We start from the raw sequence: 16,346 nt of genomic DNA, 5'->3' as shown, positions 1-16,346 counted from the left end.
ATTACTGGGAAAAATACCTTCTGCAGTTTCAGGCAGAAGCTGTTGGATAACGCTCGCGTAGATTCAGACCTTAGCTCATACAAGTCTCTCCTTTCCAAGTTCTCACTGGAAGTAACATCTGCAAAGTCATCCTACTACAGAGAGATATTCGAATCATCATCATCTGATCCATGCAAGCTCTTCACTATTTTTTTTCTCTCATTAATCCTCCCCCGCTTTCCTCATCTCTTACTCTGGAGGATTTTATCACCTTCTTTGAGGAGAAGGTTGCAGCAATCCGCCAGTCCTTCTCCTCTGTTCCCACCCCTCCAACCAATGTGCATTCCCCAACATCCAACTCTCTGACTTCTTTTTCTCCTCTCTCCACAGATGAAATTCTTCAACTCCTGACTTTCAGCAATCCAACTACATGCCCGCTGGATTCAATTCCTTCTGCTCTGTTCCAGACAATTGCAAAAGATCTGCTTCCTTTCATCTCTGTCATCATCAACAACTTATATTCTGGATACATGCCTACTGCATTCAAAACCACCAGGGTGGTACCAATCCTCAAGAAGGCCACACTTGACAGCTCCAGTGTTACCAACTACAGACTGGTATCACCTCTCTCTTTCCTCTCAAAAGCCCTTGAACGAGCAGTTTATAATCAATTGTCTCTTTTTCTCACCCAGAACCAGCTGCATGATCCCGAACAGTCTGGCTACAAACTGGCACATTCTACAGAAATGGCCCTCATAGCGGTGACTGAGAAACTTCATGCCGTTAAAGCTGCCAAACAGCCATCTGTTTTGATTCTTCTAGACCTTTCAGCAGCCTTTGACACAGTGAACCACAACATTCTTCTCTCTGTTCTTTCCAGGCTCGGTGTGACTGGCTCTGCTTGGAGATGGTTTCAGTCCTATCTGGATGGACGGTCCTATCAGGTGACATGGAGAGGATCCACATCCAAACTGTGTAGACTCTCCACTGGTGTTCCACAAGGCTCAGTACTGGGCCCCCTTCTCTTCTCTTTGTATACTCGTTCTCTTGGTGATGGACTATCTTCTCATGGTTTCTCCTATCACTGCTATGCCGATGACACTCAGTTTCCTTCTTTTCCACCCTCTGACACACAGGTCTCCAGATGTATCTTGGCATGCTTGACTGACATTGCATCATGGATGACAGCCCACCACTTGAAGCTCAACCCAGTAAAACTGAGCTTCTGTTCATCCCAGGTATTCTCAACCCTTACCATGACCTCACTGTTTCCTTTGAGAGCTCCCTGGTATCACCATCTGAAGCTGCCCGTAGCCTGGGCGTAACTTTGGACAACCAGTTGTCATTCTCAACTCATGTACTGCATCATTGATGGATCAAACTGTAGAGGATCCAACTCATGTTTAAAATCTAACCCGGTCTTGCAGATTCCTCCTTTGTAGCATACGAAGGATTCAACCCTTTCTTTCACAGGAAGCTACCCAGGTGCTTGTGCAGTCTCTTGTGATCTCAAAGCTAGACTACTGCAACTCGCTACTTGCTGGTCTTCCTCTAAGAGCCACCAAACCTCTATAACTTGTCCAGAATGCAGCAGCAAGACTGGTCTTCATTCTTCCGAAGTTCACACGTTACTCCACTGCTGTGCTCCCTTCATTGACTCCCTGTAGCTGCACGCATCAGATTTAAAACCTTGATGCTTGCCTGCAAAGCCAAAAATGGACCTGCCCCTTCATACGTGAGGTCAATGGTCAAAGCCCGATCCGTACCTCGAGTACTTCGAACCTCAAGTACGGCTCGGTTTGAAATATCTTGCTTCAGGTCTCATGGACGACAAGCATCGAGACTATTTTCTGTCCTGTCCCCAAGATGGTGGAATGAACTCCCACTTGCTGTCCAGACAGCAGTCCTTTGCAGTCTTCAAACGCAGACTGAAGACCCATCTATTTGCAGAATATTTAAAGGACAACTGACACTGCTCCCTTATTGACTAATTTAGTACTTATTGCAGGGCATTGTTTATGTTGTTTAACAAACTCTAGCACTTATTGTATATAGCACTTATCATTGTTTAAGATAGAGCTTATGTATTTTGCACTTCTAGGTATCAGCATTCATCCCTATATTCTACAGTTTTCTAGTTCATTGGTATGTTTAATTCTAACCTACTGTACTGTACTTGGCTATATTGTATTAGTAAATGACAAAGCACTTTTGTAAGTCGCTCTGGATAAGAACGTCTGTAAACGCCGTAAATGCAAATAACTAATGTCTGATTGGTCCGCTAATATCTGAAGCTGCTCTTATTTTCAGCTTTTATGAAGCAAAGTTAATGTATTGTTTAAAAGAAAGATATCCAATTTCATTCTTTTTGTTATTTGAATAATTCATCCCTAAGCACATGTACACTTACAACCCCTATAAGCAAATTAACTGTAAGAGCAAATGTTGTCCTGATAAGTTTACTCTCAATTAGAAGGCAACCTCAAGATCTTAAACTACACCTGTGTGGTGCAGAGCATTAATTCAGCCTTGAACTTTAACAGTTCCCCTCATTAATGCATATTAGAGATTGCTAAAAACAACACAGTGTCCAAAGGGAAAAAGGAAGATTAAGAAAGTGACCTTGGACAGTTCCTTGAGATACGCCCACATGCACAAATACACACACTTGTTTCTCCCTGTAGTGAGGTGTCAGGCTGATAAAGCAGGAGGCAGCAGTCTGGCTGCTTGTCTGTGTATGGCTGTACCATCAAGTCTGAGTGGCTCCTGTGGGCCAGAGCACAGCTGTATGGCATTCAGCACTATAGCAGAGCCAGCTGTGCAATAGACAGGGGTGAGAGGGGCACAGGCTACGAGGAGACAGATGGCTTTGGCAGAGTGTGTGTGTGTGTGTGTTTGTAGAAGAGGATGGTTTAATACAGTATTCTGGCATCTAATGTTCTACGCTGGAGAGCCTCAAACCTCCAATAATGGCTCTATAAAACTTTCAAAGAGCCATGAACAGATTGGTCGTGGGCCCTTTGAGGTGAGCCTGAGGGAGGGGTTTAATAGGGAGCAAGTTACGGTCCCCTAGCTGTAGGATGACAGCTTATGAATAGCACATGGGCTGATTACACAACGAGTAGAAAATCACCCAAATATTATGTGCATTTAATTTTTATAATTAAACAGTACTATTTTTTGGCATGCCAATGATTCAGGTGAAATAGATAGGTGCAATTTTAATACTGGCTTTCTTAGCATGGGGGATTAACAAAAGCATTACCTCAAAAGTGTGAGACAGGTCACCTCATGACTGAGCAAGTAATTACATACATTAGCAAAGTAAATGTAGATTAAAGTGGTTTAAAGATACTAAACATTCTTGTTAGACATATGATAAAATAACTTGACTTCAAAGTCAACTTTATTGTGCCCAAAGTCTATGGGCACAATGCAGGATTGCATCTATATGAGTTTACAGAAGAAAATCACAGAATGCAGTATCAGTCTTGATTTACTTTACTGAATGCAATTACTGATGTTTATTCCATACTGTATAGATAAATATTCTAAAATTAAGCACTCTCAGAGAGGCGCACACAGCTATTACAAGTGGTTTCTCAAAGAGAAGAGTGAAGAGGATTCTCAAACTCACGAGTCATATTGCTGAAACAAAATAAATGTAACAAACTTTAGCACTCAGTATATAACGCATTTGCAGGGACAAGGTGCAAGGCAGAATGCAGATGCAGGGGGTTCTTTAATAAACGAGGGAAACTAAACACAGGAGGCTAATAAAACAGACATGGGGAAAATACTAAGGTAACGTAACACATGAACTAGGCAAACGGAAAAGCAAGGGTGACAGCAGAGATAGTGGGAACAATCTGAACACAACGGGACAAACCAAAGTTATCAAAATAACCAACCACATGGGAAACCAAACAGGACTTAAATAACCAAGAAAATTAAGCACCAACAGACACAAGCGAACATATGAACAGGGAAAACCAAAACAAGGTCGAACTCCCCACTAAAGAATGCAACAGTGGGCACGCAAAACAGAACACAGGATTAGGACGAGACACCGACAAGCGGAAAGGGCAAGAAGGGGTAGAAGGGACAGGACCCATACAAGACACAAGAACAGACAAACAGGAGACTCAACAGGAGCAGACAAGGGAACAGATACAAAAACCGGGGGAACAGGATAAGGACCAGGAACAGAGGCAAGAAGTCAGGCAAGACAGGGAGTAGGAACAGGAGTACCATATGAAGCAGAGACAGGATTACAAGGGGGAGCTAGGGACGACGAGGCAGGACAGGAAACAGGACCAGGGGACATTGAGGAAGCCAATCTGGACACAGGAACTCGAAGGACACAAGCAGGTACAGAAACAGGACCTGGTTGAGGAGCAGAAACATGTAAAAGGACACATGGAGTAAACAAAGAAGTAGGAACAGGACCAGGGGCAGGACTACAAACGGATTGTGGCAAGACCTTCGGCATGCATGGGACTCGGGACTAAACCCTGGACAGGTAGTGGAGTTGAGGGACAGAAGCTAGTTGGGGAAAAGGAGTGGGCCTGGAGACATGGTTGGAACAGGAGGCAGACAAGAGACAAGAGAGGAGAGGAGAAACATTGGGAGTGGGCACAGCTGTAGGAACAGGGACAGGAACAGAAGCAGAGACAGAGGTAAGAATTTCCAACGCAACAAAAACAGGAACAGGAACAGGAACAGGAACAAAATACACAATGGGCATGGTTACAGGTACTGGAATAGGCATGGGGACATGCAGAGTGGCTTCATTCAATCCCAGAACAGGAACTGGCAGGTCGACGATCTCCATGTCAGAAACAGGGACTTGCCGAGCAGCGTCCTCTACTCCCGGAACCGAGTCTGCCTGAGGGTCCAACAGCCGCAGTTGGCAGGTCCCAACCTGTAGCTGTTGCAAACAACGGCCCAGGAAAGACCAGAGGAGCAGCTAGGCCAGTCAGTGGTGCTGTAGGGAGATCCGGGGCATGGCTTTGGTGGTCAGCGGTGCTGTAGGGAGGCCCGGAGGCACAGATACGCTGGCCCGCGGCAGGTCCGGGGGCACTGGGGAGATCAGTAGAGGCAGGTCCGACAGTTCTAGAGGCTTAGCCAAAGGAACAGATGTGGTAACAGGAAAAACGGCATCCACTATGCCAGGAGCAGAACGGGCGGCGTCTTCCACGCTGGAGGCAGGGACTGGATCAGGACGGGCGGAGTCTTCCATGCCAGAGGCAGGTACTGTCTGATTGGCTTTTTCCACAGACACGACAGGGAAACCATGAAAACAGGGACGCCAGGAGGGTGGCCATTCGTGACATAGTAATTATTACAACCTGCTAGAAAAAGAACAAGCACATAATCGTCTACTGGAGTGAACATGTCACAGTATGCCAGGAACATCCACACCCACACCACCTGCCCCACTCCTAATTACTGGATTATTGATTATGCTCACCTGTGTCTTGTTTTGCCTCCTTTGTTTGTTTCTCCTATATAAATCCCACAGGTACTCTCCTCCAGTGCTGTGCATTACTCACCTGCCACAGTATGAGACCTACTGCTCTGACACATCTCAGCGCTCAAAGTCATACTGCCAGCAATGTTCTATGGCTATTATTGTAGTGGCCAGCTCACCAATGTGCTTTTCTCATTGCTTTCTTTACTACAATGGAGAATAAAGAATTTGCACCCATGTTTTGCTCCCTCCCTTCCAACATCATAGAACCAAGTAATAGAAACACACTGAAAACTCACTTAAAACTAAGTTCTGTACATGGTCATATAGATGGTGCCTGAACTGTCAAGACAACTGTAAAGTTACCTTGTTTACTTGGGAAAAAATAAATAAATAAAAAAAATAATATATATATATATTTATTTTAAATCAAGCCACAGGGACATTTACCATCAAGGAATATCTGGACATTTTACCAGGCATTCTGTACACCGAACCCTAATGATGGTCCCATATTCCAAGAAGACACCTCCCACCCCAGTACTCCTAAATAAATTCAAATGAACACTAGAATGACATCAAATGCGTTTACGGGCTATTAACTGCATCTTAATGAGAAGTTCTGGAGCACAGAGTGTGAATTAAACCTCCACCTCCTTCATCCCCTAAAGGATTTAAGACTTTCCTTCTTAATGACTGGCCCTGCTGTCCTCAGTTCAGAATAGCATTCCACTGACTGCAACTATTCTGGAAGGTAAAGGCTTCTCTTTATTAAGTAAGAAGAGGTAAGACAAAGATCATCCTGATGACGGCTAATTCATAAAGTAATCAGACAACTAATTCACTTTGTTTAATCAAACCTAAGATGTCAGTCTTGCCCTAGAAAATCCTAATTTTGGCTTTTGGACAATGGGATAAAGGCACACTGAGTAGGACCATGAAACACTATTTGCTTGCTTGCTTGCTTGCTTGCACGCTTGCTTGCACGCTTGCTTGCACGCACGCACACACACACACACACACACACGTTATGACACGTCCTAACAGCCTGTTGCCGAGACTCATATCAACAGTCTCCATTCTTCCAAGTGACCCCTCAGTTTTCTGCTTGATGTCTGTGTTCAATTTATCAGAATGTTGCCTTAACCTCTCCGGAGAGAGAACTGGTCTAAAACATTACAACAGGTAGTAAAAAATATAACAAAGTAAAACATTTTATTTGACAACATATTAAAATGTCATTCTTTGTTCAGATTCTAAAGCACTGCAGAAAGTGAAGGTCAAGGCTGATATGTATATTTCTAAGACAGTGTGGACAAAAACAACCATCCGATAAACCATATCTTCTTCCTAGCATTGTCCCGCCAGTGCAGGGTCAGCTGTTCTGATCTTTGAACGCCACTTCACTTGATCAAACGCATTGTCTGGGTGCAAGTGTGCAGCCCTCAGAATCACGTTAATTGCGTCTTGCCACCTATGCTTCGGTTGTCTGTGTGGCTGCCGGCTCTTAACCTCAAGATGGTAGGCGATGCTGGAAAGTGTCCAGAGCTGCATGTCGAACATGGCCAAACCAGTGCAAGCGTCCCTCTCTTACTTTTGCTACAATGGGCACAATACCAAATTGTGGTCGGATCATATCATTGGTAATATGGTCGTGGAGCGATACACCCAGCGTCCAGCGAGCCATACGCGCGTCATGGCGTGTAGTCACCACTCAGCTGCTCTTGTCACTAGCCAGCAGCATTCTAATCCATAGAGTGCGACGGACCTGACCACAGTCTGGTAGATTTTCGATTTCAGGCGCTTGGGAATTCTCTCATCACACAGGACGCCGGTAGCTTCCTTTCACCGCAGCCATGTCACATTGACTTTCGCCCGTACCTCACCGTTGATGCCGCCATCGCTCTGTAGGATGGAGCCTATAGGAAGGTACTGAAACGTCTCTGTTTTCTCCAGATTTTCAGTGTTAACCTGGATTGAGCCCACACCGGGAATCGTTTCCAAATACTCAGTCTTTGCGACGTTAAGGCGCAGACCGAACTAGCTCAGGCGGTCATTCCAGGCTTGCACCTGGTGCTGCAGCTCCTCTTGGGTGGTGGTCGCGAGCATGACGTTGTCAGTGTAAAGCAGCATCCAGGGCGCGCTGCCCTGCAGATCCCATGTTACGGTGTCCATGACAAGAATGAACAGCAACGGTGACAGAGCCCTGTTGAACGCCAACGTTCACTGGGAAGCTGTCGGATGTCCCAGCTGCGCACCTCTCCCGACTGCTGGTATTCGTATAAATTTGACCCAGCCTACAAGCTCTTCAGGCATGCCTTGGTCGTGGAGTTTGCACCAAATAAGCTGATGGGATACACGATCGAAGGCCCTCTCTAAGTCGAGAAAGGCGGCATATAGTGGCCTGTTTTTCTTGATGTGCTTCCCCATCAACTGGCGGGCTGGGAAGATTGCATCGGTAGCTCCACAAGCTATCACGAAGCCACACTGGTTGACGTTCATCTGGACGATGTCTCGTAAGTGTTGGTGGAGGACACGTTCAAAAATGTTCATGATGTGTGAGATAAGCCATATATAATGACCTAAATAAATGCTCCATTTAGGATTACTAAGGACAACATCCAAACAGTGTTATCTTAAGTCCAGGTTTACCATGCTTTGTGTGGTGGCCTTGACAGCATATCTAGTTGAACAGTACCATTAAGTGCAATAAGCCATTAGTTTGGCTTCCTGTTTCTCATATGATGTTAGAGTGTGAGGTTGGCTAACTGATCCTCTCCAACAGGTCACATCAGTCTAAACATTCACTTAAATTGCACGTCTGCCATCATTAGGTGTTGCATTGGCCCACATGGAAGCCATCCAGGGGAGTAGGTGTCATGCATAAAGTCAAACACACACACACACACCCACACTGTCTAAAGTATACATTTTTTACAAGTCTCTATGACAAATGACTGCAGCATGCAGTGCCTGAACATCCCTCTCTTTTTTCTGCATGCAGTATGATGCAATGAGTGCTGATTTGATGAAAACATATTTGCAGCACACTGTCTCGGTAAGGTACTTGAATGTACATAACATATGTGTATATGGGTATGCAGCTAAACTGCTACAACGCTGTCTCATCTGCCTTGCACAGCACATACCTGCAGCAGAGCTCCAGAGCACAGTGATAGATGAGGGTCAGGGTTACAGACAGCCCCGCGGTCCCAACAGGGAATCTTATCACTGGGATCAAATTCAGCTCACTCTCCTTCCCTGTCCACACCTGCAGTGGCCAGCCAAGTTTTGCTCAGCACAAAGCACACACAGCACCCAAGATTAGTATGATGAAATGTTTGACTGTGAAGGTCAACACCTTCTTAAATCAGCCCATAATGTAGCATCAGCAAAACTACAGGTCTAAGGGGAAGGAAGAGAATAAAAGAAAATAAAAAAGAAAAAGGTCATATACAGCAAACTTGTAAACTTTGCAAAGTATTATTATCCAAAAATGATTCACATATATTGCAAGTTTAAAAGCAGTTTGTGAGAATTTCAAATCATTTCTACTCATGTCAAGCACCTTTGAGTTTGTTCTTTCCAGCAGGATGGATGTCATGTTTTCTGTTGAAAACTGTTCATCTGTGACTCCTTTGTAAATCCAGAATGAATGAGATTTAAGAATAATGTGAGGTGTTTCACTTCTCTTGTGCCACTCACCTGGATGTAGGCTCCATTAGGTTTTGCTTTAATTCTCTATAGCTATGAAATATTTGCTAGGTAGTACTAAATATACGCATTACTTGGAGAAAACAGTAGAGTTTGTTAAACATAATTTGTTCTAGATTTAAGCAGGGACTGGCAACACTTGAGATAATTAATGCCCTAGATCAGCATCTATCACTCTTCAAGCCTTCTATGTGCTATACTGAAAACAAGCTGACTGCAGATGCTATAGAAAACCTCTTTCATGTGAAGCTTAGTGCTTCTGGAAGCACAAAGTGATTAGAGGAGACAAGAATCCCTGGCTATTGGAGTGATTGGAGCTCTTAAAGCATGCCATGGTCACAGAGTGCGTATCAAATAAGCTGATGGGATACGCGATCGAAGGCCCTCTCTAAGTCGAGAAAGGTGGCATGTAGAGTGCTTCTCCATCAACTGGCAGGTACCTGCTATATGCACAAAACAAAAAATGACTATTAAGATATGAACAGATTACTAAGAAAAGTACAGGGATCCTTAATTTTAGTCTTTTTATGGGACTGACTCACAGTTTTTTGTTCCTACCTTGGAGTGAATATGCCACATATTGTGTCAGGTGGAAATAAACCAAATGTGGGTTATTAACTGCCAGAGAACACCCTGCAAGACAGCTACCCTCCACGTGTGATTTTGAGGGTTGATGTGGGGTTTCTTAACTAAAAATGCATAATAATAGTTAAGATTTGAACTGTGTACTTCTGTATTACACATATCATTTAGGTTTTGACCATGCTTTGCTCATTTACTTTCAGAAAACAAGACAGGCTTCTCCATTCAAGATGTTCTGATGTTCGGAAAAACGTGACAGTTTTGACAGGTTTATATACAAATAGTAAGTGTCTTTTTGTTACGTTTTCTTTATTTTTTTGGAATTGAGCAAAAGCACTTGTAGAAGTGTATACAATAAGTATATAAAACTGAATTTATTTAAACTTTTGATAATTTTAATTTCATCTATGTGTTATAGAATTGCGTAAAAGCACTTGCAAAGGTATTGATTTAGTTGGAGAGTTGGAGAAACCTGTAATGCTAAAACTGTTTAAAACTAAATATAAAATACTCAAGATTATTTTAAAGTTTACCAGCAAATTTGTTCAACTTAAACTAAAGACATTTTTAAAATGTGAACCTTGTTAGTTTATTTTACCTTAAAATCCATGTTCAGTGTGATGCAATTCTCTACAGCCATAGTCCAGTTGAGTAGTGGAGCTAGCCCACTTTGTCTCTGCAAGTCCTCAAAACTAAAAAAAAAAAAAAGTCCTCCACAAGGACTGCAAGGAGCTGACACAAGGGAGTTCTGAGCCACGGGAAATCATTTTGGTTCAAGTTTTCTGGCTTAGCTGACACACTACAATGACAAACTAGACAGCGGGTCCAGCAGCATAAACACCTTGACCAAGCTGTTCAACCAGTATGATCAGATTCAAGGTTGTCCATCATTATTATACTAGTCAAAACTCAATCCGATTATTCTGGGCGACCAGTCTAGTCATTGGTCATGCTGGTAAACTAGTTATCTTGTTCTTATCTGAAGTGTGATGTTTATAGCTACATGCATACAAAATGTAATTTGAAATAAATAACAATCTAATTGTAGGTATTTAGCCAAAAACCAGAGTTGTTATACAGTGTCTCATTAGGTTGAATGGGATTGCAAAATAGTTGCTAGTTAGCTAGCCAGGTATTTAGACAGAACTTGAATTGTGTTAAGTGGGTTTTATCAACGTTTTTAAGGCTACGATATGTACAGCCTAGCATAAATAAATACGCAAGAATGCAGAGCTAGCCATGATGAAAGCGGGGTAACCGAAAAACTTACTTTTCACTTGGTTGTCACCTCCAATTTGACTTCCCGTTGGTCCACCCCACCTTCGTGTCCAACGGAAACAGCACTTCCGTTGTGTTGTAACTGGATTTGCAGCGTTTCTGAAGTTGCATGCGTTTTCTGAATTTGCACCGCGTTTGTGAAATGTAGCGCATGCGTTGTCATTTTGCTGAATATGCTTTGTGTTTGTAGTGTTTTTTTTTTCCATTTGCAGCCTGATGGGTCTTCGCAGCCACCGTAGTGGGCTGGAAGTGTGAATCACGATCCAATTCTGTTAAAATGTAAATGTAAATGAAAACTTTGCCTCTCTTTTGGGCGTTATGTAGTATTCTTTAGAAAGTCTCTTCTTTCGCCAAATTTTCGATCAAGCGCTCAAACTTAAGCATACTTGCTATTCCTGGCCACCGTATGTGAGGTGAGGAAAGCAAACGCGAATGACAGTGTTCCATTTCTAATTTGTTAGTCATAACGTTAAGACGAGGAAAATTAAATGTGAAAATGACTTTGTTTTTGCTATTTCGTTTTAAATTTGGCAGCCAATGTACACAGGAATGCAAATGCTAGTAGGCGTTTTTAATTTGAATTTAATTGTTATTTAATTATAATGAACACTCACATGGAAAATTATAAATACACCATTTAATTAGCAATTTGAAACCCTTTGACGCTGTAAATTCCTTTAAACTCTAATATAAGTTTTAACCTCGAGGTACATCACACCTCGCTGATCAATTCTTATCGACAGGTCTCTGTGAAGAAGCCTAAAATAATGCCGGCCGCGATTATAAAGTCATTATGACGCAACAACCATATTCAGCGATTACCTCATTGCGCTTTAGAATTCTTGAACCTTGTACAAAAATGTCAAACCGCTCGCACTCCTGCCCTAAAACTGCTTTGACAACCCATTCCAATCATTTAAATCTTACCCGCCAGGTCACCCTTCCATCGAGAATCATTAAGTATAGCTGTCTGCATTCCATTGAAAATCGCTAAGTACAGCTATTATTTCTTAAATGGATTTGTTTAAAATATTCCCATTTAATTGGGGGTAATTCACTTAAGATTCAACTGTATGTGCTTACGCTAACGTAAACAGTTGTTCAGACTATGGGCTTTATTTAATATTTACTAGCATAACTAAGAACATGGTCATGACGCGCAGGTTTATGTAGGTTCAGTCACGTTTATTAAATTGCATTTGTTATAAATTAATGCAACGTTAATTGAACCTTGGCTGCGCGGTGCACCACAGGGCACCGCATATAGCAATAGCTTAATAGAACTCATTCCTGAAAGAGAATACCTACGGTATGTGCTTTTATTTATTTTTATCTCACTTGTCATGTTATTTGTCATGCCTTCACACTGTTTGAGCCAACGTCTAGTACCTACCTTCAGTACGGCAAGCTGGAAGCTTGTGAAGACCCCCCCAAAAAAGTGTGTTATCAAAGTCTTTGAATGCAATACAATATGTGAGCAAAATATGGCAGTTAGTGAATGCTAATTAACACTATAAAAGTTACCTGCTTTTAATTAGAGATGTTCATTAGTCAATGGTCATTCACACTATGAAAATTCAGAATATCTAATTACTGCTAATTTTTTATTCTGCATGCTTTGCAAGTTTAGATTGCTTAGACTATGTTGTGTTATTCTGAATAGTTTTAATTTGTCTTTTTTTTCACTACAACTACAAATATTTAGCTCCCTTATGATGACACCAAGGTAACCACAGGTTTTTATTTCTATTTAACTAAACGGAGTCACTGAAAAACAATATTATATGTACATAATAAATGTTTTTACTAAATATTAGTCCATACAACACATTTCCCAAAGATTTAAAGTATGCCGAGTGCTATCCTGAATGGTCATTTGGCATTTTCTCTTCACATACTGTACGAGGCCACTTCTTGGACCTAAGTGCAGTGTTCAAGAAAGCTATTTATTAGTAAAAGCTATTATTAATTAGCTATTATTAATAGAAATATTTATTAGTGACTGGTGATCCAGACTGAAAGAGCATTATGCTTAGTTATTCTGAATGGTCATTGGCATTTTGTCTTCATATACTGTAGATTTCCACCTCAGTAACTTTAGCTGCTCAAGGAGGTAGCTTGTGAAGACCAAAAATTGTAAATTCTTTGATTAAAATTTGATGTGTATTGAAAGCAAGTTCATTATCAATTTGTAATTCATGATATTGATTTTCAAAATTTTAAATTAAAGTTGCTGAATGGAAATCTGGCATCTCCTCTGCATATGCTCTTTGAGACTATTTCAAATCAAATCAATCAATTCAAATTTATTTATATAGCGCTTTTTACAACAGATGATGTCACAAAGCAGCATTACAAAGGTCCAAGTCCAAGCCTCCGGTGAGTACAGTACAATCTTGAAGTGATAAATGCATAAACTAGCTTTTCTGCATCGTGTGAGGAGAGTATGTTCCTAATCTTTGCAATGTTCCAGAGGTGAAGAAAGGCAGTCCTAGAAATATTATTTACATGAGCTCTGAACAAGAGACTGGGATGCGTAATCGCGCCAAAATCTCTGGGCCTAATAGAAACTTTCTCTCACTTCTCTCTTTTTTTGTCAGGATTAAGTGAGAGAAAGTTTCTCAACATCCAGTGTCTCACATCCTTTATGCATTCCTCAATAATACTAAGTTGATATATGTCCTCTGGTTTGGCTAAAACATATAGCCTAATATTATCAGCCTAGCAGTGGAAACAGCATGTGAAACCCGCTGCTTTGACCACTTGCATTAAAAAAACAGCAAACAAACCAGAGTCATTAAATTAAGTGTATTCTGTAGCTATTATTCCATAGTAAGAGCTGAATTGTGTCACGGAACGCTCGCCTTCGCGAGTCACATGGTTTGGCCCGCCACGTGCAGTGGGAGGATCTTGTTCATAACCACACCTGCACACACCTGTATTGTTTTAGTCTTTGTGTATTTAAACTCGTCATTGTGCGCAGTGTTGTCCGCCATTGTTGAGGTAGTGTGACAGTGTTAATGTTAAAGTTAAATGTTCTTCTCGTCATTGTTAAATGTATCTGTGTTCATCATGTTTGTTTAATGTTAACTGTGTTGTGTTCATGTTCATCGTTTGTAATGCATGTGAGTGCCGTTGTCTTTATGTATAAATAAATGTTTGTCCATGTCGCTGGAGCCTGTGCGTCCTGCCCCTCGCCCTCCGGCACTCGGGCCACATGCGTTACAAATTGTGGTATTTTGTGGTCTAATCTTTTGCATTTTCATTTTGTCCTATTTGAATTTTTGACAAAATTCACTCAGACAACAGGAACAAATATTATGAATAATTATACTGGATTTTCATGAGTATGGACTATAGCTGACATCAGAATCCTATATTGTCCTGGTATTGTGTACCTTTAAAAATGGTGCATTATCTCTGTGGTCAATAAAAGTAACCATTTAAGCTTAAATGTAATATTCACTGATGCTAATTCAAACATGAGTTTAAAAGGACCTTCACTAATCAACGGCTTCTGATGTAACATTCTGGGTACACTGCAAAAAAAGCTTTTACAAAAACTATATCCAACCCAAAGTTGGAGAAAAAAAAATTGTGGTAACATGCGCTAATAACTAATCTTTGCAATGTTCCAGAGGTGAAGAAAGGCAATCCTAGAAGTATTATTTACATGAGCTTTGAACAAGAGACTGCAATCCATAATCATTCCAATATCTCTGGGCCTAATAGAAGCAACTCTTTTTTTGTCAGGATTAAGTGAGAGAAAGTTTTTCAACATCCAGTGTCTCACATCCTTTATGCATTCCGCAATAATACTGAGTTAATATATGTTCTCTGGAGACATATAGCTGAATATCATCAGCGTAGCAGTCGAAACTAGGACAGTGTTTACGTATAAGGTAGCATATATAAAGAAACAAGCATTTATGTTATCAAATTGGTAACGACTAGATAATGGGCAGTGGTAGCTCAGTGGTTAAGGTACTGGTTGCTGGTTCAAGTCCCACCACTGCCAAGTTACCACGGCTGGGCCCCTGAGCAAGGCCCTTAATGCTCAATTGCTCAAGTTGTACTCAGTCATAATTGTAAGTCACTCTAGATAAAAGTGTCAGCTAATGGTGTAAATGTAGATAAGATTTAAACCAGGAAAGGGCTAATCCCAACAACATTTTAGAGTCTCTTTAGTAAAATGTTGTGATCTATAGTGTCAAATGCTGTACACAGATAAAGCAATATAAGTAAAGAGACATTACCCTGGTCAGAAGCCAACAACAAGTCATTAACTTCTTTAACAGGTCATTAACTTCATTAACTTCTACAATCTGTCATCTGCTGAATGTTCTTAGCACATTCAAATCTGCTGTAGAAATTATTCAACTCCTTGGTTAGTTTGTAGTTATTAAGGAGAAGTGGAGTTTTTCTCAGCTCGTAATCTCTTTGAAGCCTTGCCACACTTAAGTTGGGTCATTAGCAGCAGTGTAGCTTTTTTGTTTGAGTATTTACTGCTTTGTTCCCTTATCTAGCCAGAGTTTTGCATCTTTAATCCTTTTTACAAAGCTGTGTAAATTCAGCTGAATGGTTTGTCATCTTACCTGAGTTTTAGTTGGAATACAGGAGTTAGTTGGAATACATGTCTTTGCAATCAAAGGGTCTGCACTGTAGCTACTATCTAATCTGTACAATCTGTCATCTGTTAAAAAAAAGTCCAGTCTGCGGAAACAAACCAGCTTTTCATTCTCTCTACTGGTTCACTTCTTCACTTGAGGCTTGTTGGCTTTAATAATTTGCCAATATGTTGGGATGAGGTGAAATAGAACCTCTACTAAATTTAATAAACTCCTTTATTCCTAAATCATTAAAATTAGCAGTAATCAGACCACTCATCAAAAAATCTAACCTTGACCCATGTCAGCTGTCAGGCCAATCTCAAACCTCCTATTTATTTCGAAGAGCCTAGAAAAAGCTGTAACTCAGCAGCTAAGATCATACCTAAATCACAATAAGATAAATGTAGTCTTTCAGTCAGGGTTTAGGCTTCATGATAGTACAGAGACTATACAATCCCAAGACCCTGCTTCTCACTTCTACCCATTTAACCTTCAATGAACAAGACGTTAACAGGCTGTTTAGAAGACATAAGATGGGAAAAGCTCCAGGCCCAGACATAGTCTCACCTCCAGCCTAAAGCATTACTGTGATCAATTAGCACTAGTTTTCACAGACATCTTCAAGAATTCATTGGAACTTTCCCCTGTTTCCATGCTACAAGTCATCTTCCATAATCCTGGTCCACAAAAAAAACAAAAAAAACAGACCA

The 16,346-nt window shown here is 41.2% G+C and overlaps 1 pseudogene; it reads right to left on the bottom strand.

Moving 5' to 3' along the window:
* Positions 1-6,802: 6,802 nt before the first annotated feature.
* Positions 6,803-7,627, bottom strand: LOC113573227 (annotated as a pseudogene).
* Between the last annotated feature and the right edge of the window lie 8,719 nt (positions 7,628-16,346).

The sequence above is a fragment of the Electrophorus electricus genome, chromosome 1 (genome assembly GCF_013358815.1).
Source record: "Electrophorus electricus isolate fEleEle1 chromosome 1, fEleEle1.pri, whole genome shotgun sequence".
In the NCBI taxonomy this organism is placed as follows: Eukaryota; Metazoa; Chordata; class Actinopteri; order Gymnotiformes; family Gymnotidae; genus Electrophorus; species Electrophorus electricus.
The sequence above is the reverse complement of the archived record's forward strand: the minus strand, read 5'-3'. Positions and strand labels throughout refer to the sequence as shown.